The sequence below is a fragment of the Cucurbita pepo genome, chromosome LG19 (assembly GCF_002806865.2).
Source record: "Cucurbita pepo subsp. pepo cultivar mu-cu-16 chromosome LG19, ASM280686v2, whole genome shotgun sequence".
NCBI classification, from domain to species: Eukaryota; Viridiplantae; Streptophyta; class Magnoliopsida; order Cucurbitales; family Cucurbitaceae; genus Cucurbita; species Cucurbita pepo.
Window position 1 is genome coordinate 2675760 of NC_036656.1, and position 23980 is coordinate 2699739.

The window sequence follows — 23980 nt, forward strand, 5'->3', positions numbered from 1 at the left end:
TTCAAACTTGGAAAGCTGAAAGCGGTCAACCTAAGAAGTCTCTGCCGCCTTCGCTTTTTTTTTTTTTTTTTAATGTTTGATTAAACCACGCAACCGGTGTAAAAGTTATCTTATTTATAATCAAATAAATTATAAGGATATGGAAAGAGTAATAAATGGAAATAACAATAAATGGAAAGATACCTATGATAAGATATTTGTCTTATAATAAAATATCAAATATGGTATATATGGTAAACTATAATTTATTACTAAATATCCTTAACACCCCACTACAAGCTGAACGTCAGATTTGAACGAATGAAGCTTGAATCTGAAAAATTCAAAAAGAGGTTGAGAAACACTTTTCGTGAAGATGTCAACAACCTGGTTCAGAGGAGACGTTGAGAAACACTTTTTTGGCCATCAAAAACTGAAGAAGAATCGTCGCTTACAGACGATGCTGTGAGAGTGTTTGCTTAATCCACCACATCGAATGTGATGGATAACATGTCTTGGATTAGCTAGGAACAGAGTTTCTCAGTTAAATCTTTTTTTAATTCTTTTTGTTATAATATTTAAAAATTATTTGTAAAATCATATACTACCATCCAATATTACTAAAATTTGATTTGAAATTAAATTAGATATATTTTAAACTTATGATTTTCTTTGATAGGGGATATAGCTCAAATAGTAGAGGGCTCGCTTAGCATGCGAGATGTATGGGGATTGATACCCTGCATTTTCATTTCTTGCCTGATTATTCTTTCCATTATTTTGGCTAGACAAATGCAATTTTGATTTCCGTAAAAATCATGCTAATTGTTCATTTAAGTTTTTATGTGTGGGCGTGTCGGAGAGGTTATTGGGCATGACTAATAATCATGTGGGCTTTGCGATCAATGCTGAAGTGCTTATCAAGGATTACTATAAAAAAAAACTTATGTTTGCCTTACAAATGCTACTCTTTCTAACTTCTATAATGTGGGTGTGATTCTGCATTCTGATTTTCGTAAAATCATATAAATGCAAATGTGTGGGCGTGCCGGAGTAGTTATCGGGCATGAATAGAAATCATGTGGTATTTGCCAGCGTAGGTTCAAATCCATATATGACTATATAAAAACAAAAAACTATGTTTGCTTTGCGAGTGGTTATCGGTAAATGCATATGTGTGGGCGTGTCGGAGTGGTTATCGGGCATGAATAAGCCCACGCAGGTTTGAATCTTGCCGCTCACAATCAATGCCTGCTCTTTCTAACTTCTATAATGTGGGGCGGGGCATGCTCGAGTGTTATTTTGGCGAGACAAATCCAATTTTGATTTTTGTAAAATCATATAAATTTATAAGTGTCGGCTTGCCAAAGTGGGGCATGCTTTGCAAATACTACTCTTTCTAAATTCTATAATGTGGGGCATGTTTGAGAGTGATTATTCTTTCCATTATTTTGGCGAGACAAATGTAATTTTGATTTTCGTAAAATCATATAAATGCATATGCGTAAGCGTGCTGGAGTGGTTATCGAGCATGACTAGAAATCATGTGGGCTTTGCCCCCGCAGGATTGAATCTACGATCAATGCTGAATTGCTTATCATGGATCACTATATAAATACCTATGTTTGCTTTGCAAATCTGCTCTTTCCAACTTCTATAATGTGGGGCATGCTCGAGTGTGATTATTCTTTCCATTATTTTGGTAAGACAAATGCAATTTTGATTTTTGTAAAATTATATAAATTTATATGTGTGGGCGTGCTGGAGTAGTTATCGGGCATGAATAGAAATCATGTGGTCTTTGCCCGCGTAGGTTCGAATCCTGTCGCTCACGATCCCAATATTGAAGTGCTTAACGAGGATCACTATATAGAAACCTATGTTTGCTTTGCAAATACTACTCCTTTCTAAATTCTATAATGTGGGGCATACTTAAGTGTGATTATTCTTTCGATTATTTTGGCGAGACAAATACAATTTTGATTTTCGTAACATCATATGAATTTATATGCGTGGGCGTGCCAGAGTTGTTATCGGGCATGACTAGAAATCATGTGGGTTTTGCCCGCGCAGGTTCGAATCCTGCCGCTCACGATCAATGCTGAACTCCTTATCAACGAAATACCTATGTTTCCTTTTCAACGATCACTATTTAAATACCTCTTTTTAACTTCTATAATGTGGGGCATGCCGCTTACGATCAATGCTTTACTCCTTATTAACGATCACTATTTAAATACATATGAAGCTTTGCCTGAAACTCCTTATTAATGATCACTATTTAAATACCTATGTTTGGTTTGCAAGTGTGATTATTCTTTCCATTATTTTGGCGAGACAAATGCAATTTTGATTTTCGTAAAATCATATAAATATATATGCGTGGGCGTGTTGGAGTGGTTATCGGGCATGATAAGAAATCATGTGGACTTTTCTTACACAGGTTCGAATACTGCCGCTTACGATCAACGATCACTATTTAAATACCTATGTTTGTAAGTGTGATTATTCTTTCTATTATTTTGGCGAGACAAATGCAATTTTGATTTTCGTAAAATCATGTAAATTTATATGGGTGGGCGTGCCGGAGTGGTTATCGGGCATGACTAGAAATCATGTGAGCTTTGCTCGCGCAGGTTCAAATCCTGCCTCTCACGATCAATGTTGAACTCTTTATTAATGACTATCACTATTTAAATACCTCTTTCTATAATGTGGAGCATGCTCGGGTGTGATTATTCTTTCTATTATTTTGGCGAGACAAATGCAATTTTGATTTTCGTAAAATCATATAAATATATTTGCGTGGGAGTGGTTATTGGGCATGATAAGAAATCATGTGGGCTTTATCATGTTGAACTATTTATTAACAAATCATGTGGGCTTTATCATGTTGAACTATTTATTAACGATCAACTGTGCTTATTCTTCCCATTATTTTGGTGAGACAAATACAATTTTGATTTTCATAACATCATATAAATTTATATGCGTGGGCGTGCCGGAGTGGTTATCGGGTATGACTAGAAATCATGTGGGCGTGCCAGAGTGGTTATCGGGTATGACTAGAAATCATGTGGGCGTGCCGGAGTGGTTATCGGGTATGACTAGAAATCATGTGGGCGTGCCAGAGTGGTTATCGGGTATGACTAGAAATCATGTGGGCGTGCCGGAGTGGTTATCGGGTATGACTAGAAATCATGTGGGCGTGCCAGAGTGGTTATCGGGTATGACTAGAAATCATGTGGGCGTGCCGGAGTGGTTATCGGGTATGACTAGAAATCATGTGGGCGTGCCAGAGTGGTTATCGGGTATGACTAGAAATCATGTGGGCTTTGCTCGCACACGCGCACGTTCATGGTTATCGGGTATGACTAGAAATCATGTGGGCTTTGCACGCGCAGGTTAATGGTTATCGGGTATGACTAGAAATCATGTGGGCTTTGCTCGCGCAGGTTTCATGATTATCGGGTATGAATAGAAATCATGTGGGCTTTGCTCGTGCAGGTTCAAATCCTGCCGCTCAAGATCAATGCTGAACTCTTTATTAACAATCACTATTTAAATACCTCTTTCAATAATGTGGGGCATGCTCGAGTGTGCTTATTGTTCCCATTATTTGGGACAAATACAATTTTGATTTTCGTAAGATCATATGGATTTATATGCGTGGGCGTGCCGGAGTGGTTATCGGGCATGACTAGAAATCATGTGGGCTTTGCTAGCGCAGGTTTGAATCCTGCCGCTCACGATCACGATCAATGTTGAACTCTCTATTTACTTACTTACTATCACTATTTTAAATACCTCTTTCTATAATGTGGGGCATGCGCGAGTGTGCTTATTCTTCCCATTATTTTGGCGAGACAAATACAATTTTGATTTTCGTAACATCACTTGAAGCTTTGCCCGCGCAGGTTTGAATCCTGCCGCTTACGATCAATGCTGAACTCCTTATTAATGATCACGATTTAAATACCTATGTTTTCTTTGCAAGTGTGATTATTCTTTCCATTATTTTGGCGAGACAAATGCAATTTTGATTTTCGTAAAATCATATAAATTTATATGCGTGGGCGTGTCGAAGTAGTTATCGGGCATGACTAGAAATCATGTGGGCTTTGCTCGCGCAGCTTCAACCATTCCCGATGAAAAGTAGTTGCGGAAAGAACAGCTTTGAAAGACTAGCAGCTGAGGAAAGGTTCGAATCATGTCACTCACGATCTCAATGCTAAAGTTCTTATCCGAGGATCACTATATAGAAACCTATATTTGCTTTGCAAATACTACTCTTTTTATAATGTGGGGCATGCTCGAGTATGATTATTCATATGCATGGTCGTGCCGGAGTGGTTATGTAAAATCATTTGATTAGAAATCATGTGGGGATCAACACGTGCCGGAGCGGAGTGGTTATCGGGCATGAGTATGCGTGGACTTGTCGGAGTGGTTATCGGGCATGACTAGAAATCATGTGGGGATCAACACGTGCCGGAGTGGTTATTGAGCATGACTAGAAATATGTAGGGATCACTATATAAAAACCTATGTTTTCTTTCTAGGGCATGCCCGCGGAGGTTTCGCGAGACACATGCCGTAGTGGTTATCGGGCATGACTAGAAATCATGTGGTCTTTACCCATGGAGGTTTGAATCTTGCACTCGCTATCAATCCTTGTGTGTAGCATAAACCTCTTTCCTTAGTGTTTGTATATAAATCTCATTTGATTGATGTTGCAGATCTCTTGGATCAAAATTTAGCTAGTTTTGAGTGGATATAAGAGTCTCGGTCGTTCTTGAAGCCGATAAACAAGAAGATGAATTAACTACGAAAATACTGGAATTGTCAAAATATTCATGCTTATAAGACTAAGAACCTCCAATCGATGATCATTTTGTTTCCTTCAGTCAAGCGTGTCACATCATCCTCATTAACAAGGATTACCAACAAATACACATTAATCTTCAAGCTCCTTATAAAAAAATTGTAACGGTGTTATACCATAGTCATCGACATCCATTGTTTCATCGTTAGTAGTAATGGAATCTTCAACAATTGATGTACATTACTATTACTATAACTAGCACTAGCAACAATTGTCTCTCCCAAATACAATTGAATCTTAAGATGTTATCGACTTAAATTTATTTCTGTAGTTATTAATATGAAAACCCCTACCTTCGCTTTTAAAAACTTCAAAAGAAATCCTATATATCTTAAGATAGAAGAAATATTGATTTCCACGTGCCAATTGTCCATCCTCATTGTGATGCCCGCGATCTTGAGCACGAAAATACATTTTCTCCGCTCTAACGATTCAAATTAAGTTAGTTTAGAAAAAATAATTTAGCATCGAGACACAATACCACCAAATTTTGGTTCAACAAACAAAATATCCAAAATAGGCACACGTCTTGACAAAGAGACTAAAAACCTAAAGTTTGTCAAGCAGCCTGTGGCATAGATTATGTGGCTTGGAATAATTATTATGTAGCATTTCTTCTATTTTACATTTTGTTGATGATCCAATCACAAATAAAATTCTTGTCGGGCAAGTGAGAGGCGGCGTCTTTTTATTCATGTCCTAAATCAACATTTAAGAAATTTGTTCGTTTGTTTTATTTATATAATAATGAATAAATGGAGATCTTTATCTTAAATGTTTTTTTTATTCATTGTGTAATTTAAAATTTTATTCTTTGCTATATTAAAGTATAACACTCAAAGTATCAATTTCTTAAACTTTGTTTTGTAAATAAACTAGGTTTGCAATTACCCGAAAGGGGATGTAGCTCAGATGGTAGAGCGCTCGCTTAGCATGCGAGAGGTACGGGGATCGATACCCCGCATCTCCATTTCTTTTCTTAATTTTTATGTATTATATATGAAATCTAAAATTAACGATAAGAACACATCCGTGGGCGTGCCGGAGTGGTTATCGGGCATGACTAGAAATCATGTGGGCTTTGCCCGCGCAGGTTCGAATCCTGCCGCTCACGTTTTTTTTTTCTTTTTTTTTTTGTTATTTTTTCTTTTTTTTTTGTTATTTTTCCTTTATTTTTGTTTTTTTCCTTTATTTTTCCTTTATTTTTGTTTTGGTTTTTTTTGTTATTTTTCCTTTATTTTTCCTTTATTTTTGTTTTGGTTTTGTTTTTGTTTTGTTTTTGTTTTGTTTTTGTTTTGTTTTGTTTTTGTTTTGTTTTTGTTTTGTTTTGTTTTTGTTTTGTTTTTGTTTTGTTTTGTTTTTGTTTTGTTTTTGTTTTGTTTTTTTTTTGTTTTTTTCTTCTTGATTATTATATATTATATTACTTTTCTTTTTGAGTATTGCATTATTTTGTTTATAAATATTTTTAAATTTTGATTTAAATAATACAATTGGATGTTTTTCCCTGCCTGATTATTCTATTATTTTGTTTATATCTTCATTATTATTCCATAGTGTAAACTATTTTTTTCCTTCCTGATTATTTCATGATTTTTTTATGATTTTTTTTATTTCTTCTTCTTGATTATTCTATTATTTTGTTTATAATTAAAAACTAAAACATTAATTTTTCTTTGTTAAAATAAATTTATGCCCTCCTTTCGTAACTGTTTCTGTTTTCATTTATTTATTATTATTATTATTATTATTATTATTATTTCTACTCACTAACCTCATATAATGAAATTCCAACCATTATAATATTCACTTACAAGGTTCTTGTTCACTTACTTAAGTTCACGAGTTGAATTACTACATCGTGCCATAAGACAAAATTTGCATTGGAACGATCAAGGAACCTCAATTTACTTGTTGGTCGAAAACTTGCCTACAAGGGTGAAGGACCACATGTGATAAGATAAGGAATCAATACAAGGGGAATAAGATTCGGATTACCTTGTTGATCGAATATCTCAAGGCAAGAACATTGTTTGAGATTCGAATTACTCCACAAGCAAGATCGATCATGTCTAGCTTGAATGATTCTTGTTGATCAAATATCTCAACGCAAGAACACTTGATTGAGATTCGAATCAATCTACATGCAAGATTGATCATGTCGAGCTTGAATGATTCTACATGCAACCTAAACTACATAGAATTGCAAAGAAACTTAACCATTGGCTAAAGAAAAGCACAAATGCTTCTTTCTATATTTTCCAAGTCTGCTTACAAATACAACATACATGGCTTTATATAGCCTCAAAAATGAAACTACTAAAGGTATTCCGAGAGTTGTAACATTCCTACTTTATGGCCATAATTAGCCATTATGTAAATGTAACCGAAATTAAATAAAAAGTCTTAAAATACAATAACTCTAAATTACTCTAAACTGTAACCTACCCAAAATTTACAACAATCAAACTTCATCCTTCTTCAATGTAGCATGAATTGAAACATATTTTTGATAATTTTGACAACCTTTTCATCACATTTTCATTGAAGTATATTGTATGATTGATGTCTTTTGGTTCATATCAACATGAGTGTAGTAGCTTGGCACGATCTGACCTATTATAGAGTCACCGGCTAATCCCTTCTAGTTGACTAGTATCACGTGATATTTTTCATAATGTCCTAACAACTTAGTAGTTGGAAACAGTGATAGGTCATGCCTCACTAATTCATGATAAATAAGTATGTGACACAAGAATAACAAATCAACATGACTAACCAATTTACCCTAAGATCCTAGATAGGTATAGACCTAGCTTCGAGAGAGAGTGTGAGGCATCTTGAGACAATAAAGGCCTTGACATAGGGTCAGTATATCATTTTTTTAAAATGAAATGAAAAGCATAGTTGTTCAAATTATTCTTCAAATTGAACAGTATCATGCTATTGTAGAAATTTAGAGATTATTATTCAAATTAAACATCATAACACTGTAGATATTTGGAGATTCATTATCGCTAACACCTTCTAAGTTAGCTTTGATCTTAGTTTCAAATTTTCAAAATGTCGTACCATTTTAAGGATAGATTATATGAAATGAGGTGTTTTAATTATGCCACAAAAACTTCACCGTGAATGACAAGATTGCCATAACTTACTCTATGTTTTTTTAAGGCTATAAACAATTACTCATGTTGTTGTTTATAATAATTTTGGATGTTAAAATGAAAGTTACATATTATGTGTTTAGATTTACAAAATAGAGTCATTTAAGTGGTCTTGATCAAGCTATTTAGTAGAATGATTCGAATCACGAGTTTAAAACCGAGTTTTATTTACTCTTGATCTTAATTATCAAGTTAATCAATTCTAAAACTTTTTATTGGATTGCTTCTTAATTTTTTTGGGTTCTTGTATAATTTAGATGTCTTATTTTCAACCACCTTGTTAGATCAAATCTTAAAAATTTCTTAATAATAATAGGTCAAGAAATTGTTGAAAAGCAAAAATTATTAGACACAGCTTGGAGTTTGTTGAAAACGGGAGAGAGATGGGTCACAAATTTTTAAACACCTTTCATACTTCACCCCATAGGTTTCCTTCATACACTGAAGAATGTTCAAATGCTAGACTTTTTCTTCGCGGAAAAGGGGATGTAGCTCAGATGGTAGAGCGCTCGCTTAGCATGCGAGAGGTACGGGGATCGATACCCCGCATCTCCATTTATTTCTTTTCTTAATTGATATATTATATATCAAATATAAAATTAACCAAACGAACACACATCCGTGGGCGTGCCGGAGTGGTTATCGGGCATGACTAGAAATCATGTGGGCTCTGCCCGCGCAGGTTCGAATCCTGCCGCTCACGCTTTTTGGTTTTCTTTTTCTTTTTCTTTTTTTCCTTTTTTTTCTTTTTATTATTCTTAAAAAAAAATAGATATATCAAATCAAGTGTGAATGTGAATGAAATGATAATATAATATAATAAATATCGTGTTAGATCAAGTTGCTCAAATAAAGTAATTTTTTAATTGTTTTAGTCAATTAATTAATATAAATGAGTGCCTATCAACCTCATATTTTTTAAATATTGGAGTAGAAAAATACGAGCCCCTCTTTCTATATTATTAAAACCACGACATCAATCATGTGCAATACTCTTGTTAAATTACGGAGACATTTAGTTATTAAATTTACATTCATAAAATATTATAATTACCCATACTCAAATTAAAGATAGACATCCATCTCTCGAAATCAATTTCATAATTTTAAAACTAATGGTTTTAATAATGACATAAATTTTCTCATCCTACAAATGTTATATAATATAATATATTTAGAAAGAAAAGACATTAATTTCCATTTGTTTTTAAAATTTTAAAATTAACCCTTGCATCCTTTTAAATTTAAAAAATGAAATATCTCATCTTTAGTTATAGTCAATTTTTTTTTTTAACTGATTTCGAGTATAAAAAATAAAACATATATGAAAAAGGAATAAGAAAATATATATTATCAAATTCTAGAAATTTTAGATATGACCATTTATTAATATCAATTTCAAATATTAAAGGTTAACTAAAAATAAAATTTAAATTTCGAATACTCAATATGTCATTTTCGGAGTATTAAAAGGACCAAATAAACTTAATCAAATTCGAGATATAATATCATGGAATAAGCTAATTGATAGCTTGAAGTCCACAACAAGAGATCCAATGGAGGAAAAACACGAAAAAGAAGAGAATAATTAGTGTGAAAATAGTAACAAAAGTACAAAAGAAAGACGACCCATGAACTAAAAAAGTCCCCAAAGTCTTCGAGAAACAAAATATTCCCAATAACACACCAAAAGACCTCAGTTTCTCCCCAATCTAAAAGAAAAAACAAAAAAAAAAAAAAGATGCAAAAAGACAGAGAAGGAAATTTCGTAAAGATTTCGAGAAAACCCCACCCCATATGACGTTTGAACATATTAAAGAAGGAAACGTGTTGTATATTCCTACCTTCATTAATTAATATTATTTTTAAAACCCACAAACAAAACCCTCATCTTTCATTCAACTTCTTCATTCTTTGTTGTGGGAGATGGATTTGAGGGATTGGAAGTGGGCGTTGGTTGGGTTGGTTCTGGTGGGCGATTGCTTTACCAATGGAGTGGTGGTGGAAGGCAGTAGTAGGCGGTTCTGGATGTTCCCAATGAAGCCTCAGAAAGGGGGTTTTGAGTCATATGATTCAAACATGATTGCCACCTTGGGTATTGAATGCAAGTGTTGTGATGATGAGATTGGAGGTAAATGCAGTACTCACTTCGCCGCTGCTTCTTGCTCTCATCTCCGTTGTTCTCCTTGGAAACACTATTAGTTCCAATTCTTCTTATAATCTATCAAATCTTCTTGTAAACTTAGTAGCAATCTCAACCATTATATGTCATTACAAACTAACCGTAAGACTCTGAATTTCTACTTACTATTGGTCACTACTAATGTCTCGTGTTCAGCTAATATGTGGAATATAACTCTTAAGGAAATACCATTTCTAGCATAAATATAAACATTTAAAACGTTTATATTAGTGAGTTTCATTTTTGGACCTCATCGGCGTTCTCGTTAACTCTCTCTCTCTCTCTCTTTCTCTCTCTCTCTCTGAATGGTTGCTGAATCCACCACACCTAAATGGAGATGATTATTTATAATCATTTACAGAATAGAGAAATATGTTAAATTACAAATAATATGGTAATAGCAATAAAAGGAGGGAATAATAAATGAATACAGTATATTTGTCTTTAATAGAAGGGCAAATATGGTAACCCGTAATGTAAGGCAAATATAGATATTTGCCTTATAATAAACGGTCAACTATCCTTAACACCCCCCGCAAATTTGAACGAACGTGAAGCTTGGATCTGAAAAATTCAAAGAGAGATCGAGAAATACTCTTTGTGAAGATGTCAGCAACTTAGAGATGAGAGGGTACATATTGTGTGCGAAGTTTGCCAGTGATAACAAGTTCTCGAAGGAAATGATAATCTAGTTCAACATGTTTGGCCCGCTTGTGAGAAACGGGACTAGAGCTCAAAAAATAGCACTTTTGTTGTCACATAAGAGTAAGGGCTGCTGTGAATTATGGACCTTGAGGTCATGCAAAAGATGCGTAACCCAAAGAAGTTCAGCAGCAGTTGTGGCAAGAGCATGATACTCAGATTCACAGCGGGAGCGTGAGACAGTAGGTTGCTTTTTGGCACTCAAAGAAACAAGATTGTTACCAAGATAAATAGAATAGCCGGATGTAGAACAACGAGTATCGGGACAACCAGCCCAGTCAGCATCCGAAAAAGCGACTATAGTACTAGGAACAGTGGATGGACGAAAGGTAAGACCAAAGTGGAGTGTTCCTTAGACATAGTGAAGAATACGTTTGACAGCAAGAAAGTGATCTGCAGTAGGGGAATGAAAGAATTGACTGACAGAATTGACAGCATAGGCAATATCTGGATGCGTAATAGTCAAGTACTGAAGGGCGCCAATAAGAGATCTGTAGAGAGTAGGATCAGAGAAAGGAGGACCATCAGCAGTAAGGTGTTGAGAAACAACCATGGGAGTGTGAACTGGTTTGCTATCGAGCAACTGAGCACGAGTAAGAATATCTCGAGCATATTTTAACTGACTAATAAAGAGACTATCAGGAGTGGGTGAAGCTTCAAGACCAAGAAAGTAACTGAGAGAACCCAAATCTTTGGTAGCAAACTCAGAATGAAGCTTGTGAGTAAAGCTGTCAATAAGAGATGAGTTGTTGCCGGTAACAATAATGTCATCAACATAAAGAAGCAAATAGATAAGGTTAGATTGTTGATGAAAGACAAAAAGGGACGTGTCAGCGCGACTGCAAGAAAACCCAAGTGTGAGAAGAAATGAGCTAAAACGCTGAAACCAAGCACGAGGAGCTTGCTTTAAGCCATAGAGGGCTTTCTTTAATAGACAAACATGAGTGGGAAATCGAGGATCAATATACCCAGGAGGTTGTTCCATATGAACACGTTCAATAAGAGTTCCATTGAGAAAAGCATTCTTGACATCAAGTTGTCGAAGAGGCCATTTATTTGTGACTGCAATAGAAAGCACAACACGGACAGTGGTAGCTTTGACAACCGGACTGAAAGTGTCAGTGTAGTCAAGACCAGGAACCTGAGTATAACCTTTGGCAACAAGACGAGCCTTGAAACGCTCGACAGATCCATCAGGCAAATATTTAATACGAAACACCCATTTAGAGCCCACGATGTTGGTGTTGGCAGGGCGAGGAACCAAAGTCCAAGTATCATTTTGTTGTAATGCTCGAATTTCTTCATCCATGGCAGCCACCCAAGCAGGATTCTTAGCCGCAGATTTGAATCCTTTTGGCTCAGTGGATGCAAGAAGAGCAGAAAGAAGTCCAGATGAGCCCAAAATACCAAGATTTGCTGGATGACGAGTCTTGAATATACCAGCTTTGGCTCGTGTGATCATAGGATGAGTGCCCAAAGAAGAGAAATCAACAGGAGGTTCAATAGAGGTCGAATTAGAAGTCGAGGGTGGCAAAGTGGAACCTGCAAGAGAAGTATCAACCTGCACAGACTCATCTACAAGGTCAGAACAAATATCACACGGGGATGAACTGGATCGAGGAATGTGCGGTGATGAAGTGGTAGGGGGGGATGAATCAATATGATGAAGATGTGGTTCCAAGAAATTTGAAATAGGAATAGAGGAAAGAGGTTGGGCCTGGGAGCTAGGGATAGCAGGAAAGTGAGTTTCATCAAATTGAGCATGACAGATGATATATAGCTTAGTGGTGGCGGGATCAAGACAGCAGAATCCTTTATGAGCAGGACTATAACCCAAAAAAATACAAGGAATGCTGTGGGGGAGAAAGCTTGTTAGGCATATAATCATGCAAATAAGGATAAACACGACAACCAAAGGGATGAAAATTATCATAATGTGGAGTGTAGCCATAAAGAAGTTCAAAGGGTGACTTACCTCCAAGAAGTGGAGTAGGCAACCGGTTGATAATATAAGCTGCAGTGCTAGAGGCGTCAACCCAAAAACGAGGAGAAAGATGAGAGTGAAAGAGAAGGGCCAAGCCAGTCTCAGTCACATGACGATGTTTTCTCTCAGCACGACCATTTTGAGTAGGTGTATATGGACAAGAGAGTTGATGGTGGATGCCAGAATTACGTAAATGAGTTTTGAAACAAGTACTAGTAAATTCGGCACCACCATCGCTTTGAAATACCTTGATACGGGAAGAATATTGATTTTTTACAAATTTTTGAAATTGAAGAAAAATATAAAAAAAAAAATCAGATTTAAATTTTAAAGGGTAAAACCAAGTAAATCGAGAATAATCATCAATAAAAATAACATAATAAAGAAAACCCGGATTTGATTTGACGGGAGAAGGACCCCAAAGATCACAATGAATAAGATCTAACACATGTGACGACCTACGTTCATTTCGGGAATAAGACAATCGATGACTTTTCGCAAGCTGACAAGTATTACATAATGATGAAGAAGGCAATAAAGACTCAAGAGAAAGATGATATTTTCTATTTAAAAAAGAAATAACAGAATGATTCACATGACCTAGACAAGCATGCCATAAATCATATGAAGCACGTAAAAAATTGTTTCTAAGGGCTGAAATAAAAGCAGAGTTGCCGCGCTCCAGCACATATAGCCCTCCATCTCTTTTACCGGTTGCCACCACCCTTCCTGTTTGACGATTCTTGATACTAATAAGATTATTAGTAAATGTAACAGAGAGAGAAAAATCAGACGTTAGTTTACTTATGGAAAGAAATTTTTTAGTGAGGTGAGGGACAACCAAGACATCTAATAAGTGAATATTTGGAATAGGAGAAAGAGTACCGGTCTGGGTAATGGGTAGGGATGCACCGTTTTTTATGATCACAGAGTCCTTACTTGTGTAATTTTTAGACTGATCTAGAATAGATGGGTCGACAGTCATATGGGCCGAAGCTCCAGTGTCCAGAAACCAATCAGCAGCATCGGATTCAGCAATAGAACATGACGTGTTAAAGGCTTCAGCAAGGTGAGCATGAGAAGAATTAGGACGAACATACCGTTGGTTGCAGCGGTCAGCATAATGGCCCTCTTTGCGGCATATTTGGCAGTGAGGTGGTCGACGATTCTGACTTGAGTGGGTTCGTCTTCGACTAGAAGAGTTATTTTTGTGAGAATAAGAACGACCTTGCTGGTTGGTAAAGGAAGCAGGGTGGCTTCCATGGGTGCGACACGATTAGTGGCTGTGAATGCTGTAGGAGTGGAGTCGGAGGACTCAAGGGAGCGCTGGAACAACTCAAAACTTTCAGCTTTAGAGACTAAATCTACAAAACAGGGGATAGGGGTGAGAGCCATCTGAGCAGTAGAAAAAGCTGAAAATTCGGTGCCTAGTCCACGAAGGAACCAGTGCACTTTATCAATGTTCTCGACGGGTCTGCCAATGACATGAAGTTGGACACAAATTTTTTTGAAGGCACGGGCATACTCAGCAACAGGTTTGGTGCCACGTTTCATCAACTGCAAGTCATCCTTGAGTCTCAGTTCACGAGCTTTCGACTGATGGCTGAACGTAGTTTCCAACGCAAGCCAACCATCACGTGCAGTAGAGAGACCAACGACAACAGCCATGGCTTCCTCAGTGAGAGAGGAGAGTAGGAGACAGAGAAGTCGTTGATCGGCTGCTCTCCATGCCAAATATTTGGGGTTGAGTGTTGAGGAGGTTTCTAGTTCAAAGCGAGGTGGTGGAATCATAGTTCCATCGACATAGCCCAGCATGTCTTGACTCTCAAGGAGAGGGAGAAGTTGGCTTTTCCAAAGAAGATAATTGGAGGAAGAAAGTTTGATGGTGATCATATGGATTAGAGTATTGAAAGGAAGAAGATGATAAGAAGATTCGGAAGCCATAGAGAAGAAAGGATCAGGGTTGTTAAACCGAAAGGGCTCTGATACCATGTGAATGTTTGCTGAATCACCACACCTAAATGGGGGTGAGAGTTCTCTTATTTATAATCATTTTCAGGATACAGAAATATGGTAAATTACAAATAATATGGAAATAGCAAAGAATAATAAATGAATATAATATATTTGCCTTTAATAAGAGGGCGAATATGGTAACCCGTAATGTAAGGCAAATATAGATATTTGCCTTATAATGAACGGTCAACTATCCTTAACACACACACACTCTCTCTCTCTTACAATGGGCGTTGGCTGAAGGATGGGCATTTGGAGAGGGTCGTAGAGCATATTTTCGAGACCCTCGCGTTATTTCCGACGGCTGCCGAAAAACTCGTGAGTATTCTAGCCACTAGGTAAATTTTATTGTCTTTTTTGTGATTCGTTACACATGGTCTCGAGTTGCGATGTCGTCGTCAGCCGTATAGAGATGTCTTGCCTTTACTTAAGAAAATAAGAATAGAGCATGACTTGAGTAACACTATCAGGGTCAAATGCAAACATATTCAATTTCACGAATGAGACCTATCATAACAATCTATTTCCTACGGCGGCTATCTTAACGGGCAACTTGGATGTGTACTTAATTTTGCTACACATAGTCCGTACGTGCGAGTATGGACCTACCAATTGGTCCACACATCTCCTAGGCCCATTTCTGGTCGGCTGAGCATTCTCTGGTAGCTGTCGATATCGGACACCCGTTACGAATAGCAACTGTCATGACAGAATTATGATAAACATAATGATCGTTCTCTTGCCTCGTAGCGTACACGTCCGTACTATCGTGAAGGATAAGAGATATCCCCAAATGCATGAACACATGATAATGCAATGAGGTCCCAACATTTTTCCAATTTCATTATTAACTAATACAACTTCGCTAGCGTCTTATTTATATCATATCATTTTTCACATAATTTCTCATAACGTTTCTCATATCATTTATCATATCTTTCATGTTTTATTTATTATACTAACAAAATTATAAGTGAAGATTAATTAAATTAGTTTCTATACACAATCCAAATGTTGTAATTCAATGGACATGACATGGCTAAATTATTAATTATGAAAAATCATTTATACTTTTAAAAAATTGCTAGTGGCAAATGTGTTATTTTTGGAATTGCTGGTCGGAGTGGGATTCTAATACTCCAATACTACATCCGATTACGAAAGGAACGGAGACAAGAATACGGCAAATGACAACTATACGTTTTTGGTGAATTGGTTGGAGAGGTTTCCAGAGTATAAAGATCGAGATTTCTATATCTCTGGTGAGAGTTACACTGGTTACTACATTCCTCAGCTCGCTCATGTTGTTCTCTCACACAATAAGAAGGTTGGAAAGACGATAGTCAATCTCAAGGGTATTATTGTAAGTATACCTCTTTCTCTCTCCGAACTTCTAGGAGAGCAATTAAATTATAAATGGAAAGACACAACCTACTTGATTGAATTTATTTTCTTATTTGTTGATTTGAGATTGGGAATGGAGCGCTCAACGATAAGACAGATCAAATTGGAATGTACGATTTCTTCGCATCTCATGCACTAATTGTCGACAGAACCGCAAACGATATAAAGAAGTATTGTGACTTCTCGTCAAACGTGACGGTACATAGTTCGCAATGCTTAGCGGCGTCGAAAATAGCGGACTCTACCAAGCAAGTGATCGACATTTACAACATCTACTATCCACTATGTTTGAGTGATAGCTTAACACATCGGCCAAGGAAAGCGTCAGTGATGAACTACGATCCTTGTAGTGATTACTACACATATGCGTACTTAAACCAGACAGAGGTTCAAAGGGCGATGCATGCCAACGTGACAAATCTTGCGAACGATTGGGACCCTTGTAGTGATGTCATCAAGGATTGGTCCGATAGTGCTTCCACTATTATTCCTCTATTGCGGGAGTTCATGGACAATGGATTACGGGTATGAGTTTGTAGGTAATTTAATAATTACTATTAGTTATTGAGAAAATGGTAATAATTATGAGTATTATTATAATTAACTACAATATTGGCTTTAGTGGTGACACTGATGAAAGAGTACCCATTACTTCCACCAAAAACTCTATTGCTACTATGAAACTTTTGGTGAAGAAATCTTGGTACCCTTGGTTCGTTCATCATGAGGTACGTTCTTGTAACTCTATTTCTTTATTAAAATAAACGAATATTTAATTTAACCTCACTTGGATCGTCTTAATTAATCCCAATTTAGAACTCTATTTCTTTATTAAAATAAACGAATATTTAATTTAACCTCACTTGGATCGTCTTAATTAATCCCAATTTAATTTTGACGTTAAATTTATAGGTCGAAGCGTATGCTTTTGTATATGAAGGGGAGTTGACATTGGCGACCGTGAGAGGGGCAGGTCATGAAGTGCCAAGCTTCCAACCTAGAAGAGTCCTTGCACTTATTCTTATATACCTCTAATGCCAATATGTAATACTAATACCTATGATAGAATGAATAATAAAGAGTTAACGATTTTGATCTCGAGTGATTATGTCTGTTCCTAATATCTGTTCCTAATTGTTATTATTCAGATCAGTTCACTCATAGTTCAATGTTAAGTTTAGTAGTTCGATTTTCCATCTTGCAATTGTGAAACTAAAACAATTTTTTTTGAATTATAAGCTATGGTTTGAAATGTTCATTTAAACCACGAGGTTGGTGCTCCGAGGAGACCATCCTATGTGGGGCAATCCTCATTTCAAATGAGAATGAGAGAGGGAGTAAGGAGATTTTTCCTGTTAGGTAAACGTGGCGGGGACAGAGACTATGTCCCCCTCCGTGCTTTTTTTTCCTAAATTTCTCAACCACAATGCTTGGCATGACGCTGTAGTTGTTTCCATGAACTACAGTTCGGTGCTTCTGAGATTATCAAGAGATCAAATTTTCATTGAGATAAAATGTCATTCCTGCGGTGCTTTTTCTATCGTCAATATCTCTAGCTAAATCACTATCGATGAAACCGACTAGTTCTTCAAGAATTCACTCTCTTTGATACTTCAGCCCGTAGCTTGTGGATGTCTTCACATAGCGGAGAATTTGCTTAACCGCTTGATTGTGCATCATAGTGGGCTTTTCCATGTACCTACTCATTATTCCAGCAACATATGAAAGGTTCAGACGAGTATGAGTCAAGTACCTTAGACTTCCGATGACAAGCCTATACTTAGTGGAATTCACCAAGTTTCCTTCAGCATCTTTCCCGAGTTGTAACTTTGCTTCTATGGAATACTTGATCGGGTTGCACTCTGCTATCTTAAATTGCTGCAACAACTTCTTAGAATAGGCCGATTGCTTTCGCGTGATGCAATCTTTTCTTTGGTCCACTTCAATGTCGAGGTAGTACTTGAGTAACTCGAGATCAGTCATCTCAAATTCTTTCATCATTTGCTGCTTGAACTCTTTGATGCCTTCTACAGTTGTACTAGTGACGATCAGGTCATCAATGTACACGCCAACTATGAGTGTTTCAGTCTCATTGTTTCTTGTATACACTGCTTGTTCTTACGAGCACTTCATGAAGTTTAGACTCTTTAAGCTCTTGTCCAGACGTATGTTCCACGCCCTTGGTGCTTGCCGTAAACTGTAGAGGGTCTTTGACAACTTGTACACTTTGTGTTCTTCGGCTTTGATGAAGAACCCTTCAAATTGGGCAACATACACTTCTTCTTAGAGGTCACCATTTAGAAATGCTGATTTGACATCCAAGTGATCGACCTCCCACCCATGTTGAGTTGCAATGACAAGAATCAACCTTACCGTGTCCAGTCTAGCTACAGGCGCGAAAACCTCCTCAAAATCAACTCCTTGTCGTTGCACATATCCCTTCGCCACAAGTCTTGCTTTATGCTTGATGACATTTCCTTCAACTTTCCTTCACTACGCGTATTAACTAGTTAAGTTATTAACGTAACTTATTTATGGTACCTAACCCTCTTACTATTTGATATGAAATCAAGAACCCAACCAAAACGGTATGAANAAATTCTTTCATCATTTGCTGCTTGAACTCTTTGATGCCTTCTACAGTTGTACTAGTGACGATCAGGTCATCAATGTACACGCCAACTATGAGTGTTTCAGTCTCATTGTTTCTTGTATACACTGCTTGTTCTTACGAGCACTTCATGAAGTTTAGACTCTTTAAGCTCTTGTCCAGACGTATGTTCCACGCCCTTGGTGCTTGCCGTAAACTGTAGAGGGTCTTTGACAACTTGTACACTTTGTGTTCTTCGGCTTTGATGAAGAACCCTTCAAATTGGGCAACATACACTTCTTCTTAGAGGTCACCATTTAGAAATGCTGATTTGACATCCAAGTGATCGACCTCCCACCCATGTTGAGTTGCAATGACAAGAATCAACCTTACCGTGTCCAGTCTAGCTACAGGCGCGAAAACCTCCTCAAAATCAACTCCTTGTCGTTGCACATATCCCTTCGCCACAAGTCTTGCTTTATGCTTGATGACATTTCCTTCAACTTTCCTTCACTACGCGTATTAACTAGTTAAGTTATTAACGTAACTTATTTATGGTACCTAACCCTCTTACTATTTGATATGAAATCAAGAACCCAACCAAAACGGTATGAATCAATGTTTTTTTTTTAAAATTTTTTTTTTTATTTTTTTTATTTTTAACTCAAAGAAGAAGGAAAAAGATCCTTATAAACTTATAACTATATTAAATAAACTCTTAATTTTTTTCATAAATAAATCTAAGTTTCAAATACATAATTGTCCCTATATAATGGGCTTATCTAGGAGGTTGCTAATATCAAAATTTAATAGAGTTTTGGGTGTCACATTATATTTCTTGAGTGACATTTTGATGAGTCTTTGTAGTGTAAGAGTGAGGTATTCCCTTGTAACACTTTGATTATTAGTGATTGTTTGGTACCTGTGGATGTAGGAGAATTTCTTTTCTCCGAACCACATAAATATCTTGGTGTCTCTTTCTTTAATTCCGTTCATTGTAGTTGTGAGTACATGCATTCCACATTCGCTACAACAATTAGTATCATAGTTTTGTGGTTGTAGCATTTGACGCACAACCGTTAGCACAAATATGAGTATTGATGCATGAACAATTTTCAAATTGAATATCTAAATTGATTCATTTATACAAGTTTAAGACTTTAATCGATACAATTATAAATTTGCACACACAAGAACTTTTGAGAATTGTGAGAACTTGTGCCACCACCCGTGGATGTCTAATGCTATGTAGGCTCAAAAGGAGACCTCACAATTTAAATTTAATGAAAAAAACAACGAAAAATATATATTGGGGTGATAGAGGCTCAAACTCTCAAGCTATGAGACCTACGCGCTAGCCAACTGCACCACCACCCCTGGATGTCTAACAACATAGTGTTATGTTTTTGGAGGAATTAATAAATAATAGAAAAAGTGACAAAAGGCATTCGGTGGGCCTTATTCCTCATATCGAGAAAAGCCCATTAAAGGTCCAAAAGGAGGAGACCTCACAATTTAAATTTAATGAAAAAAACAACGAAAAAGATATATTGGGGTGAGAGAGGCTTGAACTCTCGACCGCAGGATAACTCAAAGCTATGAGACCTACGCGCTAGCCAACTGCGCCACCACCCCTGGATGTCTAATGACATAGTGTTATGTTTTTGGAGGAATTAAGAAATAATAGAAAAAGTGACAAAAGGCATTCGGTGGGCCTTATTCCTCCTATCGAGAAAAGCCCATTAAAGGCCCAAAAGGAGATCTCACAATTTAAATTTAATGAAAAAAACAACGAAAAAGATATATTGGGGTGAGAGAGGCTTGAACTCTCGACCGCAGGATAACTCAAAGCTATGAGACCTACGCGCTAGCCAACTGCGCCACCACCCCTGGATGTCTAATGACATAGTGTTATGTTTTTGGAGGAATTAAGAAATAATAGAAAAAGTGACAAAAGGCATTCGGTGGGCCTTATTCCTCCTATCGAGAAAAGCCCATTAAAGGCCCAAAAGGAGACCTCACAATTTAAATTTAATGAAAAAAACAACGAAAAAGATATATTGGGGTGAGAGAGGCTCAAACTCTCGACCTCAGGATAACTCGAAGCTATGAGACCTACGCGCTAGCCAACTGCGCCACCACCCCTGGATGTCTAACAACATAGTGTTATGTTTTTGGAGGAATTAAGAAATAATAGAAAAAGTGACAAAAGGCATTCGGTGGGCCTTATTCCTCATATCGAGAAAAGCCCATTAAAGGCCCAAAAGGAGACCTCACAATTTAAATTTAATGAAAAAAACAACGAAAAAAATATATTGGGGTGAGAGAGACTCGAACACTCGACCTCAGGATAACTCGAAGCTATGAGACCTACGCGCTAGCCAACTGCGCCACCACCCCTAAATGTCTAACGTCATAGTGTTATGTTTTTGGAGGAATTAAGAAATAATAGAAAAAGTGACAAAAGGCATTCGGTGGGTCTTATTCCTCATATCGAGAAAAGCCCATTAAAGGCCCAAAAGGAGACCTCACAATTTAAATTTAATGAAAAAAACAACGAAAAAAATATATTGGGGTGTGAGAGGCTCAAACTCTCGACCTCAGGATAACTCGAAGCTATGAGACCTACGCGCTAGCCAACTGCATCACCACCCCTAGATGTCTAATGACATAGTGTTATGTTTTTGGAGGAATTATGAAATAATAGAAAAAGTGACAAAAGACTTTCTATGGGCCTTATTCCTTGTATCGAGCAAAGCCCATTACAGGCCCAAAAGGAGACCTCACAATTTAAATTTAATGAAAAAAACAGCGAAAGAGAAAAAATTGGAGTGAGAGAGGCTCAAACTCTTGACCTCAGGATAACTCGAAGCTATGAGACCTACGCTTGAACTCTCGACCTTAGTTAATGCCCATGTTTTTTTCTTCTCAATGGCTTAAAGCTCTTTTTGGCCTCCTCCCACATTGGCTTAGTTGCTACCTCATGGTAGGTTGTCGGCTCGTCGACCACGAGCAATGTTGGAATTATATAATTGACCGCGTCCTTGATTGCGTCATCTTCCACGCCAATTGTGTTGGCTCAAGTGTCACTTCCACGACCTCTACTTTGAATATTTTGAGATTAGAGTATCTTTTCATCTTTTATTGATGCCTTAGTCTGAAGCACTTGATCGAGTGTCTCCTCCTTCTTTTTCTTACGTTGCTCGTGTGCCTCGAGGGAACCGGCGAGCTCATCGACCGTGAACTTCACTAGGTCCTTTGACTCTTCTATCGCATATACAACATTCTCGAAGTTGTCTGTTAACGGCTTCAAGATCTTCTCCAGAACCCGCGTCTCGGGTAACATTTCTCCGTTTCGATTTAATTGATTTGCCACGGTCTGTACGCCTGTAATGTTATTAGATACATTTTCTGACTCATTTATCTTCATGCTCTCCAACTCGGCACAAAGAGTTTGGAGACGCACTTGCTTGACTCGTTCAGTTCCTTTGAACACTTTTTCTAAAGTGTCTCATGCTTCTTTTGAAGTAGTTTCCCAAGCAAACTTCTCAAAGCCCAACTCGTCAGCAGCCCGGAACAACATGTATAATGTTTCCTTATCTTTTGATCGCAATTCTTTTAATGCCTTGTTCTGTGTTGTCGTGTAACCCTTGGTATCCTTTGTTCTTCAAAACCTTCTTCGACCACCTCCCATGCGTCTTGAGAACCGAGAAGAGCTTTCATTTGGATGCTCCAATTCTTATAATTCATCTTCGTTAATCGTGGTAGTGGCATTTATCCCATCATATTCGCCATCGACTCTCATACCAATTTGTTGAAATAAAAGCCGGCTCTGATGCCAATTATTCTTTCTTGCTCTACTCTGCTTTTTACCATGAAAAACAAGTTAATTTATAGGTTTGCTAAAGGTTAAATATGACCCTGAGAATGCTATCATTTTCTAACACTCTTTTCTAAAATAATTATTGGCCTTTCATTTTTTATTTTGGCCTTTTCTACTACTCAATTTCAAAAAACCACTAAACTTAACAAAATTAAAACTACCTTTCACCATTTAAGTTTATTCCAACAAAACTCCCCCATAAACTAAATGCTCCTGCCATCTGTCATGCCAATCATCTTCTTGTATTTGTGGAAAAGTACTTTCGGTGGTGGTTTTGTAAAGATGTTTGCAACTTGATCCTGACTTGTCACATGCAGCAATTTCACGTTTCCTTCCTTCACATGATCTCGGATAAAATGAAATTGAACGTCAATGTGTTTGCTTCTTTCATGGTTCATTGGGTTCTTGGCCAACTCAATTGCTGATTTGTTGTCAACTTGTATTACGGTTGCACCTCGTTGCTTTAGCTCCATCTTACTCACCAAATTTCTAAGCTATATCGCATGACACACACACCAAGATGCTGCTACATACTCAGCTTCACACGTCAAGAGTTTCGATACGAGTATTCCATGCTCGCGGTGCTTGCTTCAACTCGTAAAGTGTCTTCTTCAATTTTAGTACCTTCTTCTCTTCTCCAATCTTCATGTACCCGGGTAGTTGTTCGAGATAAACTTCTTCTTCAAGAACACCATTCTAGAATGCTGACTTGACATCCATTTGAAAAATCGGCCATTTAAATTGAGCTGCTTGGGAAATGAGTAATCGGATTGTCTCCATTTAGTGACGGGAGCAAACACTTCATCATTGTCGATTCCCACCTTTTGCTTGTATCCCTTCGCAACAAGTCGCGCTTTGTACCGCTCTGTCTTGCCTTGAGCATTCATCTTTTTCTTGAATACCCACTTCACACCTATGGGCTGACTTTCTTTCGGTAATTCTGTCACCTCCCATGTATTGTTGCGATGAATCGCTTTAATCTCCTCATCCATGGCAGTTTGCCACTTCTTGTCTCGCACCGCCTCTTCAAAGCTGATATTTTCAGCATCTGCCAGAAGACATACAAGGTGTACCTCATTTGTTGAATCATACAAGTCTCGCAAACTTCGCATTTTGGGTTGTCGTGGTTCATCTTCATCATCGAAAATTTCTGAGTCTGTTGGTGCACTTGTTGGTGCAACGACTAATGAT

General features: G+C 37.1%; 7 non-coding genes and 1 pseudogene across 7 annotated transcripts; all 8 read left to right on the forward strand.

Moving 5' to 3' along the window:
* Positions 1-1991: 1991 nt before the first annotated feature.
* On the forward strand, positions 1992-2073 carry TRNAS-AGA. Its single transcript has one exon. It is a non-coding gene; the product is annotated as a tRNA-Ser (tRNA).
* A 481-nt stretch (positions 2074-2554) lies between these two features.
* Positions 2555-2636, forward strand: TRNAS-AGA. The gene has a single exon. It is a non-coding gene; the product is annotated as a tRNA-Ser (tRNA).
* A 1012-nt stretch (positions 2637-3648) lies between these two features.
* TRNAS-AGA lies at positions 3649-3730 on the forward strand. The gene has a single exon. It is a non-coding gene; the product is annotated as a tRNA-Ser (tRNA).
* A 2031-nt stretch (positions 3731-5761) lies between these two features.
* TRNAA-AGC lies at positions 5762-5834 on the forward strand. The gene has a single exon. It is a non-coding gene; the product is annotated as a tRNA-Ala (tRNA).
* Positions 5835-5896: 62 nt separating this feature from the next.
* Positions 5897-5978, forward strand: TRNAS-AGA. The gene has a single exon. It is a non-coding gene; the product is annotated as a tRNA-Ser (tRNA).
* Positions 5979-8510: 2532 nt separating this feature from the next.
* Positions 8511-8583, forward strand: TRNAA-AGC. Its single transcript has one exon. It is a non-coding gene; the product is annotated as a tRNA-Ala (tRNA).
* A 66-nt stretch (positions 8584-8649) lies between these two features.
* TRNAS-AGA lies at positions 8650-8731 on the forward strand. The gene has a single exon. It is a non-coding gene; the product is annotated as a tRNA-Ser (tRNA).
* Positions 8732-14562: 5831 nt separating this feature from the next.
* LOC111781630 lies at positions 14563-17351 on the forward strand (annotated as a pseudogene).
* The last annotated feature ends 6629 nt before the right edge of the window (positions 17352-23980 follow it).